We start from the raw sequence: 17,770 nt of genomic DNA on the forward strand, positions 1-17,770 counted from the left end.
AAAAGTAGAGACACCCACTTTTTTTAATATTTGTGATATTTGTGCAAAAATAAACGTAAATAATTCAATAAAACGGAGGATGTATAACCTTTCCCACTATCATGTTTTCCACCATTTTCTCTCTTTTTTTTTTCTTTTTTTTTCCCAACATTTACTTGATCCTTTCATTTTCATGCCAAGCGAAGTCTAACTACATAATATACACAAGTATTCCTACCATTTCTGAAATACCTTTTTGTACTCAATACCATATAAGATTTTAAAAGCCCTATTCAAAATTTTGCTTCTCGTATATTTGTAGATATAGACAGCCTTAATGGTCTTGTCCTAAAAAGATTCCAAATGACCTAATCCATAAAACCCTTAAAATAGCAACCCAAAATTTACATGAATAGAGACACTCTAAAACAATTCATCAACAATGAAAAATACAATTAACATAAGTAGATATCATCCCAGACTCACTTGACCAAGTCTCGTAGGAGACGATCTCATAATAAGTTTATTACGAAACCATCAATTGTAGTAAAAATGGTAATATAGGAGTTAAAAAACCAAGTACGAATCATGAATAAAGGTAAAATAGGTACGCTTATTATGCAAATAGCCAAATAGGTATGTATAAAAGTGTCATTTCTGCTTACCATCAACAATAAAATGGTCACAAAAAAAAAACGAATTTTATGATACTTTTGGTATGTTAATGTTAATTATATACATTACGATATTATTCGAATTTTATTGGTATGATATTTTTAGACTTTATTTTTCGGTATATATACATTATGAACATAGAAAATACTCCGAATAAATGCTAAATTATAAAACTAATTTTCTTATTTGCCATTTTTGCGGTATATTCCATCACAGCTTAAGGAAAGATCATATTGATAGGCTATATTTGTTAAATTATACTCCGAATATTGTTCTTGTTAGGTTAATATTGTACTGAAATTCTTTCCCAAATTTCACCCCAAATCAAATTAAAATTAGCAACTTCTACCGAAAATATCTCCTAAAAAATTGCACAAATATCTCCAAAAAAAATTATACCGAAAATATGTTAAAAGATGATACTGAAAATATCTGCTAAAAATTTTTTAAGTTGATTTGTTAAAATATTCTACCAAAAATAACTCCTAAAATTGCGCACAAATAAACTTCAAAATTAGCAACTTCCTTTTTTTTTTTTTATGTTTACGTGATTGCACATCTTATATTTTATTTATTTTTATTTTTTTTAAATAGAGAATGACACGTGGCATTTGAAGGAGTTGTGACACGTGGCTTATGATGGGGTGGTCGGTTGTTGCTTTAATATAATATATGATGAGAAGAGAGAATAAATAACAAAATTAAAAATATATTTTTAATATAACTAATCTCGAATTACGGTGAAACAAAATAAAATACTTCTTAAAATCATTGTACTTTGTTTTAATATAGCAATCATTCGAGAAAAAGTATTACGCATCGGATGTATTATCTCATACCCTTCTAATTTTTGAGTTTATATGTAGTTTTTTTCAGCATTTAAAATTTATAAGTGCTATAATAATTTTTTAATGGCAAAACTCAAAGTTAATTTAATTTATAAGTATAGTTTTGAGAAATGTTATATTTTTTTGTTTAATGTTTAAATGAACGAGCTCAAAAACTTTATACTAAAAATTTACTAGTATTAACCCGTGCAAAATTGCATGAGATTGCTTATTAAACTTGTTTTAAATACAGTTTGACTAAATTACAAAATATTAAAAACGGAATTCCATACAATTATATTTTAAAGTTATAGTGTGTTACATAATTTCTTATACACAAATTCTCCATGAAAACGGGCACAATTCGTCACAAGCTGAAATCGGATAGTGCCCTCTCACAATATGCAAGTGATACTATGCATAGGGTGCTCCATTTCCCCCTCACTTGGCCTCTCACGTGCTATATTGTGAGAGGGGCACTAACCGTCTTCAACTTGTGACGAATATTCCACGTCACAAGCAAGACGCTTTGAATTCCATAAACTTGTTACTAATATTGTAAAGTTTCTTTTGTCATGGCATATCAATTTCTGTATAAATTGGTTTGCTTTAATACCATTTGAATATTAAATATAGAGAAAACAAATTATACAGTAATGTATATATGTCTTATACAATAGTAATATGATACAGAGCATGATATAGCTAATGCTTAATAGATAAGAACTACTCTTCCTTAAGACGAAAGTATTCATTATAACAATAAAATTGGTCAAATATTATCCATTGTACATATAGGATAAATCTTTTACTTTTTCCTATATATTCTATTATTCTGCTTTTGTCTTATTCTAACTATTTGACATGTGTTAAATTTAAAACATATGTACCCGTCTTAAATGAGAATTATGCATTTTTATAGGAGAAATACCATCTCACATGTTTATATAAAACAAACTTTTTACTTTTTCTAAACATTATGCATTTATGCTTTTGAGTTTTGTCTTATATATCACACATGGAGTGTAATACTACGGTTTTACGAGTCTTTGGGTACTCTATCGAGTGGGGCTTACTCTGTCGAGTAAGTATGTTTTTATACGAAACTGTAGTCTGTCTGATGGGTACTCGATCGAGTATGTATGGCACTCGATCGAGTAAGGGGCACTCGATCGAGTAAATTACTTACTCGATCGAGTAAGTTACTTTTACGGGTTGTTTTAGTCGAGTTTTGTTAGTAATGTGTGATAGATATAATAAGTTTTCCGTCACTTTCTTCATCATTTGTTCTTTTTTATAAAAACCTTTCAAAAGAGAAGAAGTTACGTTGTCTACGTCGTCGCGTTACCATCAAATCCCAAGGGCTATTGTTGTCGGATCGTCATGTTCTTTACGCCATTGAGTTCGTCGTGTCGAAGGTAAGATCCTTGTACAATTTTTATGTTGTTTAATTGATTTTAGTTGAAACCCTAATTGGGTAACTTGGGGGTTTTGGGAGTATTGTGTTTATTAGATGTTAATTGTATGATTGTGTGTTTGATAGGAGGTGATTGTATTGAAGAACGATTTTGATTAGATGCTAGACCGTCTGTGGTGATTGCTTGTCCAGGTAGGGTTTCCCTACTCAGTATTAGACTATTAGTTACATGATGTGTGTGGTGATTGTGCTGTAGATAGTAATTGTTGATTGTTTCAGACGGTTGTGATATTCTATTGTTGATTGTTTCAGACGGTTGTGATATTGTATTGTTGAATGTTTCAGACGGTTGTTGAGGTTGTGTTGTGATTACTGTTTAACTGTCTGTGATCCTCGGGGTGCGTCCCTGGCTGAGTGGAGTCACTTGCGGGAGTGGCTTCACGCCCTTGATTCGCCTTCTGTGGAACCCGCCACAGAAGTGATGTGCACATTAAGGAACATGGGTTTATCGCTCGGATGAGATGAGCGGGGCTTAGGTGGGAACGGCTGCGGTCCCCCCACTGGCGGTGTGGAGTATCTGTTGCGATGGATACTCTGGCAGGGCTACACACTTTAGTGTGTAGTCAGTTGTGTGGAGATTGATGATGGAGACTAAGGATTGATGTGTTGATTGAGCTGCTTGGTATTTGCTTCATGTTGGTTTGTATCGTGTAATTAGTACTGACCCCGTTTAAATGTTTTAAAAACTGTGGTGATCCATTCGGGGGTGGTGAACAGTTGTTTGACAGGTATATTTTGGATACGCGAGGGATCTAGTTGGGGATGGAGTCATCACATATCAGAGTCTTTAGTCTTCCGTTGTGTTTGTTAAGACAGTTTCATTCAGTTGGTTTATAGTTTGAGAATAGTTGTATTTTTACTTTACAGTTGGTTTTGTTATGTAATCACTTAAACTTATTTAATAAAGCACGTTTCGTTATTGTCATTTGGTTATCATTGCCTCGGATAACCGAGATGGTGACGTTCTCATACCTTAAGTGGTCCTGGTAAGGCACTTGGAGTATGGGGGTATTACAAAGTGGTATCAGAGCGACGATCCTGAAACCTGTAACCAATGAATCTAATGAACATAGGGAGTCAATTAAATGAACCCGGGGTAGAATTTGTAGGAGCTAATGCAAAGGCTTGGGAGACGTCCTAAAGTCGCGAACTCGCCCTACAATTTTGAACCGGTCACATGGGATATGAGTCGGGATTTCTATGTGTTTACCTTGTGTGTTGTGTATCTTTATAGTAAGGTGTTGTATGAATCGATGGATGCATGCATGTGGAGGATGTGAGATGTGTAGTGAAGGATAATGATGATATGATTATGTATGTTATTGGTTGAATATATGAATGCCATGATGGATGATTTATGATCTGGCATAATAAGGAACATGTGATTAGGAATGTTGTGTCGTATACGTATATTGTGGTTGCGTAAAGTCATATAATGAAGTTATATAATTATTTTCTGCTGTTTCATATGCACATGTTGGATGAATTGATTGGAAAAGATGAAGTAGCAATTGCATGAGAATATGAGTTTCACGATTATGAATATAGGTTTAGGTGACAAAGTGGATTTGTAATATATAGTAACATGTAAATATGATTTGTAATGTATGAGTATGTTTTATTTGACGAAAAGTTATAAAGTTAAAGTATGTGGTAGTACATGAATGATAAGTTGAATGTTATATGAGCATGATAGATGTCAATGTCTGGCTTTTGGTAGGTAGTAACATGTGGTTGGGAATAGTGGTTTTACAAGTATCGAATCACTTTTGTTCACCTTGTTGATGTTTAAGTTGTTTGAAAGAAAAAAATCAAATAGTTATGTCGTCTGATTACAAAAAAGTTGTCTTTAAACTATTATAACTTGAGATGCATAAATGATTTTAATGTGATTCCAATTGGAGGTGATAGATTGTTCTTTTACGATTCTAACCATAGGTCACACGCCCAAAACGACCAAGAAACGAGTGAGTTATGACCGTTCTACGAAAACTGGACAGTCCTGAGAAATGCTTAGGGTACTCGATCGAGTGGCCCTCACTCGATCGAGCACCTCTTGGTACTCGATCGAGTACAAGCCACTCGATCGAGTAGCCCGGGTAAATTGTTTTACGTACTTCTGACCTTCACCTACTCGATCGAGTAAGTCACTTACTCGATCGAGTGGCTTGTACTCGATCGAGTGGCTTGTACTCGATCGAGTGACCCCTGTTTTGGGTCATATACTTATCCTTTGACTTTGTTGCATATTATGTTTAATTCAAAGGTGTTATTTTGCTTCTTTATGCATTGTTTTACATGTATGTTGGTCTTGATACGTAAGTTACCCAATCTTATGGTGTAAAGAGTGGCACCTGTGGTGAGTAGGAGTTCGGTGGGAGGACATGAGTTATATGTGTTGTGATAGATAGTGGAAAAAGAAAAGGAAGATTGGTATGGTTTAATGAGGCATGAAGCATATTTTGTGAGATGAGATGAGTGATATGATTGTGTGTTGAGTAATGTAAAAGTAAATGAATGTGGGCAAGGGATGATGTGAGTTTATGGAACGTGAGAATGAAAAGATTGAAATGAGGGACGCAAATGGTGGTACTTGAGATTCGCTAGGGATTATGGAGGGAGATGGTTAGGAATTGTGTTGGTTAAGAATATATGTAATGAAAGATCATTTTAGAGGGATTGAGAAAAGTGGTATATAGTGAACTTAATGGAGATATGGCGCGACGTGGATTTTCAGATAGTGAGTGAGTTTGGGAATTTGTGTTATCAAGAGGTGAAACTAATGTGTGATTTCCTTGGGCAATTAACGGTATAAAATGAATTTTGATTTCTAGAGATGTAAAAAGGGAGATGCAATTGTTTGAACATTAAACGTTGATTCTATGGACAGATTAGTGGCAAGGGTGAGTGATAGCATAATAAGAGAATATCTATGGTAAGAAAGAGGGAGATGATATCGATATAAAATAATGAGATGTGAGTTTTGGAGCAATGAGAAGCTAACCGGAGCACTAGAGAGTTAGATAGAAATAATGAAGAGTTGAATTATTAAGGTATTTTGTCGAGGGTAAAAGAAAAGAATGAGGGGAGTAAAACTAGGAACATGTTCATCGAGGTTATGTGATATAAAAGTAAGGAATCGTCGAGATGTATGATACTATCATGAGGATTTGAGTTTACAGTTATATAGAAGTTCCAGGACAACATGATAATCATGAGTTTCGAGGAATTAAAGAAAGTAAGAGTTGGGTAAAGAATTTGCACGATATGAGATTTTGGTGGTGAGTCGGGTGACGATACAATTAAGGATGGAATTGGAAATAGTGTTGAGGTGATTTTTGTTGATGTATTTGATATTCGTTATTTGGGATGATAACCAAAGATAGAAAAGAAACTGTGATGTTTAGAGATGAGTGTAAGAGGCTTGATGTCCGAACGATGGTAGGGTTGATGGGTTGTTACTAATGGTTAAGAATGATGATAAATAGGAAAAATGGCCTTTCTAAAGGGGTTGATTTTATAGAGAACCGATTGATGAGTACAGTTGTGAGGAAGTATGAGGTGTGGTCTTAGGAGGCGTTTGCTAGTAGTTGAGTATTAGTTGAATGGTTATTTTTGGCAGGAGGTGATGGTTATGCGAATGGGGAAATTTGTTATGAGGGGCATATGAGTTAAGCTCGGGCGACACGTAACCTTTGTTGAGTGGTAACCTACGTGATCAGGATTGACTAGTTGGATGTGATTATGGGTCTATGATGTGTATGAACGTTTGTGTGAGGTTCTGACCTCACGATAAGTGGTATGGTGTGATAGACATAAAGTTGTTATCTGAATGCTCTGTAATATATGTTGGATACGGTAACCTACTGGAATGATGTTTAAAAAGGTAATCATTTGAGTGATTTGGCATGGCTAGTTATACTTGTATGTATTCGTGATATATTTTATTCCGTGATATGGTAAGGGGGATGATATTCATGAGGTTCTTATCTGTTTAAATTCATATAATATATTGCGTTGTGATTTAGTAAAGTGGATTTGAGTAAGTTTTCTTGTCCGAAAAATTATTTCCGAGTCAGTGTTTATGGGATTTTGTAAGTTGCGATGGCGATGTGGTTGTTGTGCCTCGGGTGGTAATCCGGGCACGGTGCCTCGTGTTGTGATACGGGTGTTTTCGCGCTGCGGTGCGGCTGTTGGTGGCGGTGTTGCAATGCCGTCACCGGTTATGGTGGAGTAGGCGGGATGATTATGATTCGAGTTTGGAAAGTATATACCAGTTATACATAGATTGTTGTTTTGTTTGCTGCTGTTCCTTGTGAGTTTTGGTTGAACATGTAGACTGTTGTTTTGTTTGTTGATGTTTCTTACCAGTTTCAGTTTAGGAATGAGGGTAGAGTATGATATGAAAGAGAGTTGTATATGTTTTCGTGTTGTCATGGCATAGTGATATTCTGTTGATGGGACACAGTTGTGAGAAGTTGTTATAGTAATTTTGATCTTGTTTTAAGATGAGGAATCGGTTGTCATAGTCATACCAAGTAATTTGTGGAACATGTGTTGTACTGATATGGACGCTGCAGGTGGTTCATAATCAGATTTTAAGACAATGAGAGTAGGGTGTTGGGAATTAATGTCTTGTTAAGTTATGTGTTAGTTTTGCGGTAATGAAAGAAAAGAACTTGAGGATCTAGTGTGAGTGTATGTAATAATTGTGGATCGTGAGTTATGAGTATGGAGATAGGTGCAGGTATAGAGGATTATGTCGTTTTGGCAGTAATAGGGAACAATTGAAGTTTTGGGTTAAGCTAAAGATTTTGAGGTATAAGTTAGGTGGTGTGACGAGTGAATTGAAGTATGAGAATTGTTTAAGTAAGAGAGCCTTAGATATATGCATGACGAGTGTTTAGATTATAGGTGGTTATCTTTGACATGCGGTGGTGATGAAAATAATGAGAAGATATAGCTAGGATTTAGTATTAGTGAGTTACGAGGACGTAACATTTCTCTTAAGAGCAGAAGGATGCGGCAAACAGAGTTTGATGGTTGTAGATGTTGTAGTATATTTGGAAGTTTGAGTCTTAATGGAGAATAAAGGAATAAATGATGGTTTTCTGTTGTGGTTGATTTTGTTAAAGGTCATGACTGTGCTTGTAGTAGTGTGATGTCTAGGAGTGCGAGAATATTTCAATAGTGTTGACAGTTGAATGATGATGATTATGAGTTCGATAGTTTTGACAGTTGGAAGATGATGTTATGAGTGTGAGTAAACTTCGAGGACAAAGTTTCTTTTAAGGGTGGTAAAATGTAACATTCCGTTTGATGTCTATGAGTGTCTTGATATTGGATTTGCTAGTGGATGATATATTACGGAGCTAGCAGCGTTTGTGGACGGTAGTTGGTAGTGTATGGAGTTAGTGTTGAGAGAAATATAATGGAGTTGATACGATATCGTGAGCCATGTTGTGGAGGTAGGAATAGTTAGTGGAGTTGGTGTTACGAGTTCATGTTTGGTTGAAGTTTTGTTTTGAGTTCTTAGTTACGTTGTTGTGTCTTGATCGAGTTAGTATGTTTGTTTTTTAGTATGGGTTGAACTTCGGGGACGAAGTTCTTTTTAAGGAGGGAAGACTGTAATACTACGGTTTTACGAGTTTTTGGGTACTCTATCGAGTCACTACTACAAATCCAGGCAACTACAACGCCCCTTTAACAACGTTTATGCACGAAAATTACAATAGACGTTGTAGAATGTATGGCGCGATTTTTACTAAACTTAATTACAACGGGTATGGTTATATAACCGTTGTTATAAGTTTTAACAACGGGTCAAATTTGCACAACCGTTGTTAATAATTTGGCGCAAAATTGGCGCAAAGTTAGTGAAAAGTAATCACAACGGGTATTTTTAAACCCGTTGTTAAAACTTATTTGACAACGGTTGTTGATTTACAACCGTTGTTAAAACTTATTTAACAACGGTTGTTGTTTAACAACCGTTGTCAATACTTTCCATACTATAAAACACACAAACACAGATCAGCTACATCCACAAAACACATACATAACCTAACACAAACACAAACACAGACAAACACAAACACAAACACAGCAAACACACTTTCTCATCGTCTCTTTCTCTCTTTCTCATCGTCGCTTTATCATCTCGCCGTCACTGTTGGTTTCATCGTCTCTTACTTTCTCTAATTATCAAGTAAATCTCGCCGTCACTGTTGGTTTCATCGTCTTTCATCGTCATTGTTTTCTTTTTTTAATTATTTCATTTGCATGTATATATGATGGGTTTTTATCAATCATTATTATGTTATTATTCGCTTAATTAGCTCGTAAAACAAATTAAATAAAATAAAACAAAGAAGAAGCAAGATGATAGAGAGGAATGCATGATAAACTTAATTAAGAATTCATTAATATATATATATATATATAAATACATAAATTAAAAAAAGAATTACATTTCTAAAAATGCAATTCTTATATTTTCATAGAGAGTCTTATTCTCTTCTATGATATCCCTCCTCTCCTCCTTAGCTATTTGGAGGTTTCGTTCAGCAGTTGCTATATCGTCATATAGCTGCAACAACTGCTGCTCTGTCAAGCCATTTCTTTTGCCGTCCTTGAGTGCGGCTTGAGCATCCTCAAGATAGCTCCTAAAAATGTCCTCGATGTGGAGCAACCGGCAGATGAAGCTGTTGTTGTTCTCGGTCATAGTAAGAGTTTTAAGGATGTAATCGTTCATTTTGTTGATGAACTTTGGCATTGTTTGAAAGATTAATTAGGGTTTGGAGATTGTTTTAGCAGTTAGGGTTTGAAGATAGTGAGATAATGGAATGGTGGTTGAGATAATATATGTATTTATACTAAGTAATGTGTCATTTGAGTTGTTTTTTAATTAATATAATATATGCATGTTTAGGAAGTTGTGCCATAATCATCATATTTCCCTGCTTCAAATCTTATGTAAACCCTTATCATTCCATATATTGTCCATTCATATGCACAGTACAGGGATGGCAGTAATAATGCATGCATCGGAATTATAACGGGCCCCGTAATTATGCATGCATCTAGTAATATTTAATTTAATTTTTTTTTTGTTTTTGTAGACACCTCGTTTCTGCACCTCCCGCAAACCACCCAGTGATGATTGGGCCGCATGTTTGGTACGCGGAACGATTTGTGACAATTCGTAAGATTATCGTCAAGTGTTTGCTCAAATATTAATGTCGACCTCTTAGTTGTCATCTACGTGCCGATACGGTCGTTTTGGCAGTAATTAGAGTACATTCGGAGTCCGGGTCAAAAACCGTCTCCATTTTCTGATAGCTGTTAAATCCCGAGTCAGAATGTTCTGGAATGTTCCGGATATTTCTATTCCATATTTCACAAATTTTATCTTTTGGCAAATAATATCCCGTAATATTCATAAGATAATCGAATTATTTCCGTCCTACCATAACTCAAACGCGGAAATCTTTCTTCAGTAGGAGGAAACCTCTCGGGAATGCAGACGCAGCAGCGCCGCGCCTCTTCCAAGGGACGATGGGCTGCTGCGCCTCTTCCCGTGCCCTTCTTTGCATGATTTACGTATCTTTTTTATATCTTTCCGAGATTCACTTCCAAAGAGTCTCAGAAACCCTATTCCTTCACGTGATTAGTATAAATAGGAGCCTTCGTTCCTCATATTTCTCACGCGAGTGTCCGCCCTTCTCTTCTCCCTTTGCATTCTAGACTTCGTTCTTACTAATTGGCGCCTACGTGCTTGGACTTCCGACCACGTAAGCTCGGATCTTTCCGGGTACCAGCCTCTCCGTTGCATGACCGACCAATTTGACCAACTACACTCAATCAACTTAATTAATCAATCGTTTTCCTCTTACGAGGGCACTCTCTTTGCATTCGCGTCGAGCATTCACTAGTCGATATCTTAGTTCATCTCGTTCCGTCAACATGTAAGTCTGAGGGTGTATAATTCTCTTTATTTATTGTATTTTATTTATTGTATCATCACCATTGTAAGATTTATGTCGAAAACACCGTTAAAACCGATTTCTAAAACCGTCTTTAAAACCTGTTTTTGCGGATTTCCAGTAGACAGACGTCGAGAAAAGACGCAAAGAATCGCCGCGCCTCTTCGAAGGAGCGCAGTTCCTGCTGCGCCTCTTCGTGAGGCTGCCGCAGTTCCTGCTTCTTTTCTTCTTCCTCGTCCCCTGTAATTCGTCTTTGTTTATTTGTTTTTCACTTGTTTTCTTAAATTCTTCGTCATAATCATCATTAATATTCACATGTACATTGTATCACATAATTCCTTCATCATTAACATGTTTTAATCATTCCAATCCGACTTAAATCCCAAATAATTCATATTTGCGGGTTTTCATCATTAATATTCAATTCCGGGTTTTAGAGATTCAATTTGTTCAATATTGAGTTTCTGGAATTCACTTTTGATATATTTCCATCTGTTTATTCACATATTCGTCATCATTCATCATGTTTAACCTAAATAATTTGTTTAGTTAGTTAATTAGTTAGTTTAATTTGTTCATGAATCGTTATTCCTTGTAAATAATTCGTTCGTATCCGTCTTATTCATGTTTTATTGCTTTTATGACTAATTCATATGTAAATAATACATTAAATCACTTCCATCCGAGTCAAATAATCTAATTAATCCATAAAATTAACAATCGACATTAACGGCTCGCAATTACGGCTTCATAGCCAGAACTGAGCCAGGGAACAGACGCAGCGTCTGCTGCGCCTATTCCAAAGGACGCAGTCCTGCTGCGCCTGTTCCTGGCTGATTTCTGTCCCTGAACTCCGTTTCTGCTTTGACCTAGTTTAATTAGTTTACGTATTAATTAACTAATATTCGTATTATCGCGCTAATTCCTGTGCGTTAATTTATTTTCTTTTTTTTTTGTTCTTTTATTTCTTTTTCTCAAATCATCCGTTTTAAAGGTATTTTCGACATAAATCGCCTATTCTAATGTAATTATTGTAATTTTCATTATTGTAATTTCATAATTATTGTATTTCTTTCATTGCTTGTATGCTTTCACATGTAAATTGAACATTAAATTCCTACTTCGACCCGATTGTATGCTAATTAATTGTTCACCGACTTAGTTAATTCTCACATGCTAGGATTAATTTATGGATGTTGCATTGCATGCATATAACCGACGATATATCAAGTACGAATAAACTCCCTAATCATTAGTAGAGGCCGCTATCGAGGCGGGCGGGATTAGGTGTTCGATCAAAAGAGCTTCCTAATACGTACCCTCACCCCTTACTCCAGATCTCCGTGAGCACCCGTGTTCATTGGCATCCACGAGAGTCATTCTAGACATAGAATGCTAAGGGTAACGATTGCTTAGTGTTCATGTCACTACTTTGTGTCTTGACATGACACGAGGTATTCGAACGGTTCCAATTTCCCATAAAAATTGGTGGCGACTCCTTACAAAACGCAAACGCTTGTCCCCGTTTCTCACCAAGCGCCCCCGTGGGCGGCCCGCTGTCCACAGTTTGGCGACTCCGCTGGGGATAATACACTTACGTGTAGCAAGGGTGAAACTTGAACAAGGTTAGGGAATAGTTTGTACAAGACAATTGTCGGTTTTCATAACTCGGTCTTCCTAGACCGTTTTATTCGGCCTTCCTAGGCCCAACCCAACCCATTCGACCAATCGTCCCGTCCAAACGGTCCTAATTCTTATTTGGGCCTAAGGATGGATAGCGATTGACGTCATCCATACCATGATGCTTACTCTTGTTTGTATCAAGGGCCTTCACTACTTGAGGAAATGGACTAGGAATCGGCCTTACTCTTGTTTGGCACGAGCCTCTCCACAGACTTCGGGTTTGATGGTTCGGTATGGCAACCCACCCTTTAAACCAAAACCCTTTTAAATGCACTCAGCATCCCGTTATAATGCTTGTATGAATGTGTAAACCTTACGTGATCACCACTTCTAAACAAAACCATGACGAATTTTCAAAAAATCAAAATCCTTTTTTTCAAACAAGAATTTCGAAATAGGCCTTTAATTAGCGCAAAATCCGGTCAAAACTCTGTCCGTTTGTCGCGTCAAAATTCGGGCCACAAGCCCATTTCAAAACCTCACTTCGAGTCCACTCCTACAACTACACTACAGTTAACTAGGACACACATTTTCAAAGACCTTGTCTTTCTTCAAAACTCACTCAACACAAGTGGCACACACCCACTTCACGAGTCAAAGCTTTTCCTCTTTTAGCTAGTGCGATAGAATGGTCGATCGTGTTTTGATTCGTCGCCGATCTCTTATCCAGTTTCCAAGATGCCTGGGTCAAGTGATGAAACAAACCTCCAGCAAATTCAAGAAAGTAATGATCGAATCCTAGCCGCGATAACCCAAATGCAAATCACTCAAGAACAAACCTATGATCGCCTTGAACTTATCGAAGGCCGTATCTTTGATGTAGAGGGAAGGTTGCCTCCCCTTAAAGGTGAAGTACTACAATTTTCCGATGACGAGTCTAAAGATGAGAATCCTGTCCTAGGGACAACCGCAGCTGAGAAGAGACTCCAATACCTAGAGGAGCAATTGATGTACCTTAAGGGGGATGACATTTATAGGGAAAACAACCGCAAATACGAAGCCGTCAATTCCAAATTGCCCACTAACTTTAGCATGACGGATATCCCTAAGTTTAAAGGACATGAGAATCCTTTGAACCACATCCGCGCCTTCAAGGACTACATGTCTATCAAAGGCATCAAACCCGAGATGTTCTTAAGGATCTTTCCTTCATCTCTCGACACCATCCCAAAGCAATGGTTCTACACTTTAGATCACAAAAAGGTCGCTACTTGGGAAGACGCCGCGATCGAGTTCTCGAAACAATACGCGGATAATGCCGAGATCCAAGTCAATATGCGTACTCTAGAGGTTCTTACCCAAAATGACAAAGAAGGATTCACCGACTTCCTAAGTAGGTGGAGGAAGACAAGTACTCAACTAGTTGAGCGCCCGGATGAGGCTACTCTTGTGAAAAAGTTTGTGGATAATCTCAAGCCCATATATGCCAACCATTTGAGATATCAAAACATCAAGACTTTCAAGGACTTAACCGTACTAGGGACACGAATTGAAGATGACATCCGTAAAGGACTCTTGTCCAAAACGGTAGGTCGAGGATATCAAGGGTCCACAAGTCGTTCATACGGCTCTACTAGCAAGACCGACGAAGTTAACCTTCTCGAGCCATCCAAGAAAACTAGCCCACCAAGGAAGTTCACAAACCTTGGGGATACGTACTCCAACGCTCTAAAAAGGCTAATGAAGCAAGGTAAACTCCAACCCATTGGACCTACTCCCGAACCTGAAAAGAAGTCCAAATTCTAGGATGAAAATTCCTACTGTGAATACCATAGGGGCAAAGGGCACGACACAGAAAAATGCTACAAGTTGAAACACGTGCTTCAAGATATGATTGAAGATGGTCGACTCCCAATTCCACCAGGAGGTAAGCCCAACAACACTCAGAATCATCTTGGAGTTCTAGTGATTACAAGTGACGAATCTACCTTAGATTGCTCTCACCTCATTTCTCCCACCGAAAATGAAATTCATGCAATTGAGAAAGAAAGGCTCTACTCTACCATCTCCCCTACCATCTCCGACTTCATCGCATGGGCAAGGAGTGTAGATAGACAAGTGTGGGAACTAGAAAACATGGTAACGGCCTTGAGCCATCCCAATGCAATGCCTAAAGAACGCGTACCATTGATCTTCTCTCAAAATACTACTATGCAAGAAGTAGTCGCCGTGGTTGATAAACTAGTCGATCAAATCATACAACTAGAAAGTGATATCATGAGAATGAAGGAACTAGCTGCAGTCAATGGGGTTTGGGCCGATGATGATGAAGACGAATACCTCATTGAAAACTCCTTAGTCAAGGAAATAGTCCAAAATGGTGAAGACCAAGATGTGGATCACCTAACTCGTTCGGGTCGCCCATATCAAAGCACTACTCAAAACGGTCCAACCAACGTCATCACACCAAATGACAACGAAGATGACCCCACTGATCATTTGCTCAAGCAATTACAGAAAACCAAGGCTGATCTTTCAGTCTGGCAACTAGTGGCAAGCTCATTTCCGCATCGCCAAGCTTTACTGCAAGCTTTGGCCAAATTGAATGTAGCACATAACTCCACTCCTGAAGATGTAGTCAACTTGGTCTTCCAAGAATCACCGAGGCTAAGTAATCCTATTACTTTCTCAGATGAAGACTTGCCACCTTTTGGCGCTAGTCACAACCTTGCTCTATACATCACTGTCATTTGTCTAAAGAAGAACGTGCCAATGACTTTGGTAGATGATGGCTCCGCGGTCAACGTCATACCCCTCAAAACGGCATACAAACTAGGCATGAAGGAGTCGGATTGGACTCCTACAAATCAAGGTGTACGTGCATACGACGGTACACGACGAAAAGTGGTTGGACTCACTAGCCTAACCATAGCCACGGGACCAATCGAACGAAAGGTTAACTTCCAAATAGTGGACATCGAAGCTTCATTCAACATACTTCTGGGAAGGCCTTGGATTCACGCTTCCAAAGCGGTAACATCCACCCTTCATCAAAAGATCAAGATCCCACTAAATGGCAAAGTTGTGACGATCACTTCGTCACCCATCAAGGCAATAATCGAGAAGCAATCAAACAATCAAGTCCTTGCGGATCCCATATACGAACTTGGGGGCTTCCAAAGTGTGAACGTCATAGAAAGTGAGTTGGCACCCTTATACTATAATCCCTACTCTAACTTGGTGGTCAACCACATACTCAAATCCCAGGGATACTTCCCTGGAATGCCTTTGAACCCAATTCGGAAGAACACCTTCGCACCATACAAGAAAGGCAACTCGACAAGGATACCACTTGGACTAGGGTACAAACCCACAACAGAAGAAGTTCTCGAAATGCTCGCTCAAGTCCAAAATCGCAAGCACGTGGGAGTCCAAATGAGACCGTATCTCCCCACTCTAAATGGGTACTTCGTTCAAGAAGGAAGTTCAGAACTCTTCCATGGATTTCCCGAACCTTGGCATTATCTTGAGAGGAAGTTAGCCGGAATCGAGATCTTTCACGATTGCTACTTCATTCCTCCCGAAACGGTTCCTACCGTCAAAACCCGTCAAGCACCTTGCTTCGACGAACAAGCTGCTAGCCTATTGTTTGGAGAAGACCGATTCATTAGGGCCGCGCAGGATGAGATCATTACTATGATACTTCAGGACGATCGCTTCAATCCCACCGCGTTGATCACAGAAATCGACGCAAAGCAGCAGAAAGGATGGAGAAAATCTATCAAATGGACCAACAACCAAGGAAGGCTCTTCAAGCTCACTACTGGAGAAGGAGAGATGTTCAAAGGAGAACCAGAAGACGACGAGTTCGAGTCGGAGTCGGAGTCGGAGTCGGAGTCAGAGTCTAGAGAAGTTATTAGAGAGTCTACTCCTGTTGTCATCCCCACTCCCTTCGTTTCTCCTAGCTTAGCCTCGAGTAGTCACGGTAGTTGGGAATGCCCCATTATCGTTCCTTTGCCGCCACCGACCATGGATCGGTTGGCTTCTTTGTTTCAACTTTACTCAAATCTTAATATGAATAAATCAGTTCGCTTACTCTCTGCGTTCTTTCGAGTGCAATTACATTTTACGATGATACCGAGGATGACCAAGACCCAGACTTGACCGAAATACCACCCTACGTAGCCAAAGAAATACTACAGGAAGGGGAAGGGGGACCAGTAATAGAAGATACCGAACCCATCAACGTAGGAACCGAATTAGAACCCAAAGAACTTAGGATAGGGACTACCTTGAGCTCTACCGAAAGGGCCGATTTCATAGACCTCCTAAATGAATTCAAAGACGTTTTCGCTTGGTCCTACAAGGACATGCCGAGGATCGACAGGGGATATCGCCGAACATAGGATTCCGATTAAGCCGGGTTTCAAACCAGTGAAAGCAGAAGCTTGACGAATGAGAACAGAATGGGCTCTAAAGATTAAGGAAGAAGTGGATAAGCAATTCAAAGCCGGGTTCATCAAAGTTTCCGAGTACTCTGACTGGGTAGCCAACATAGTACCTGTGCCCAAAAAGGATGGGAGAATCCGTGTTTGTGTTGACTTCAGGGACTTGAACAAAGCGAGTCCGAAAGATGACTTCCCTCTACCTCACATTGACATATTGGTGGACAATACTGCAGACCACGCATTACTATCCTTCATGGACGGATATGCGGGTTATAACCAAATCAAGATGGCCATGGAAGATATGCACAAGACCGCTTTCGTCACCCAATGGGGAACATATTGCTATACAGTAATGCCATTCGGATTGATCAACGCCGGAGCTACATACCAACGCACCGCAACTACACTCCTACATCACATGATGCACAAAGAAGTTGAGGTATATGTAGATGACATGATCGTCAAATCCAAGGAAAGAGAAGGACATATTGCAAACCTTCGCAAGTTCTTCGCGAGGCTACGAAAGTACAACATGAGACTCAATCCTCAGAAATGCACATTTGGGGTAACATCCGGAAAACTCCTGGGATATGTCGTTAGCCAACGCGGTATAGAAATAGATCCCTCAAAAATCAAAGCTCTGATCGAAATGCCACAACCTCAAAAAGAAAAAGAAGTCGAGGATTCTGGGAAAGGTACAATATATAAGTCGATTCATATCGAAACTTACCATGATTTGCGAGCCTATCTTCAAGA

This window comes from Silene latifolia, chromosome 4 (genome assembly GCF_048544455.1).
Source record: "Silene latifolia isolate original U9 population chromosome 4, ASM4854445v1, whole genome shotgun sequence".
NCBI classification, from domain to species: Eukaryota; Viridiplantae; Streptophyta; class Magnoliopsida; order Caryophyllales; family Caryophyllaceae; genus Silene; species Silene latifolia.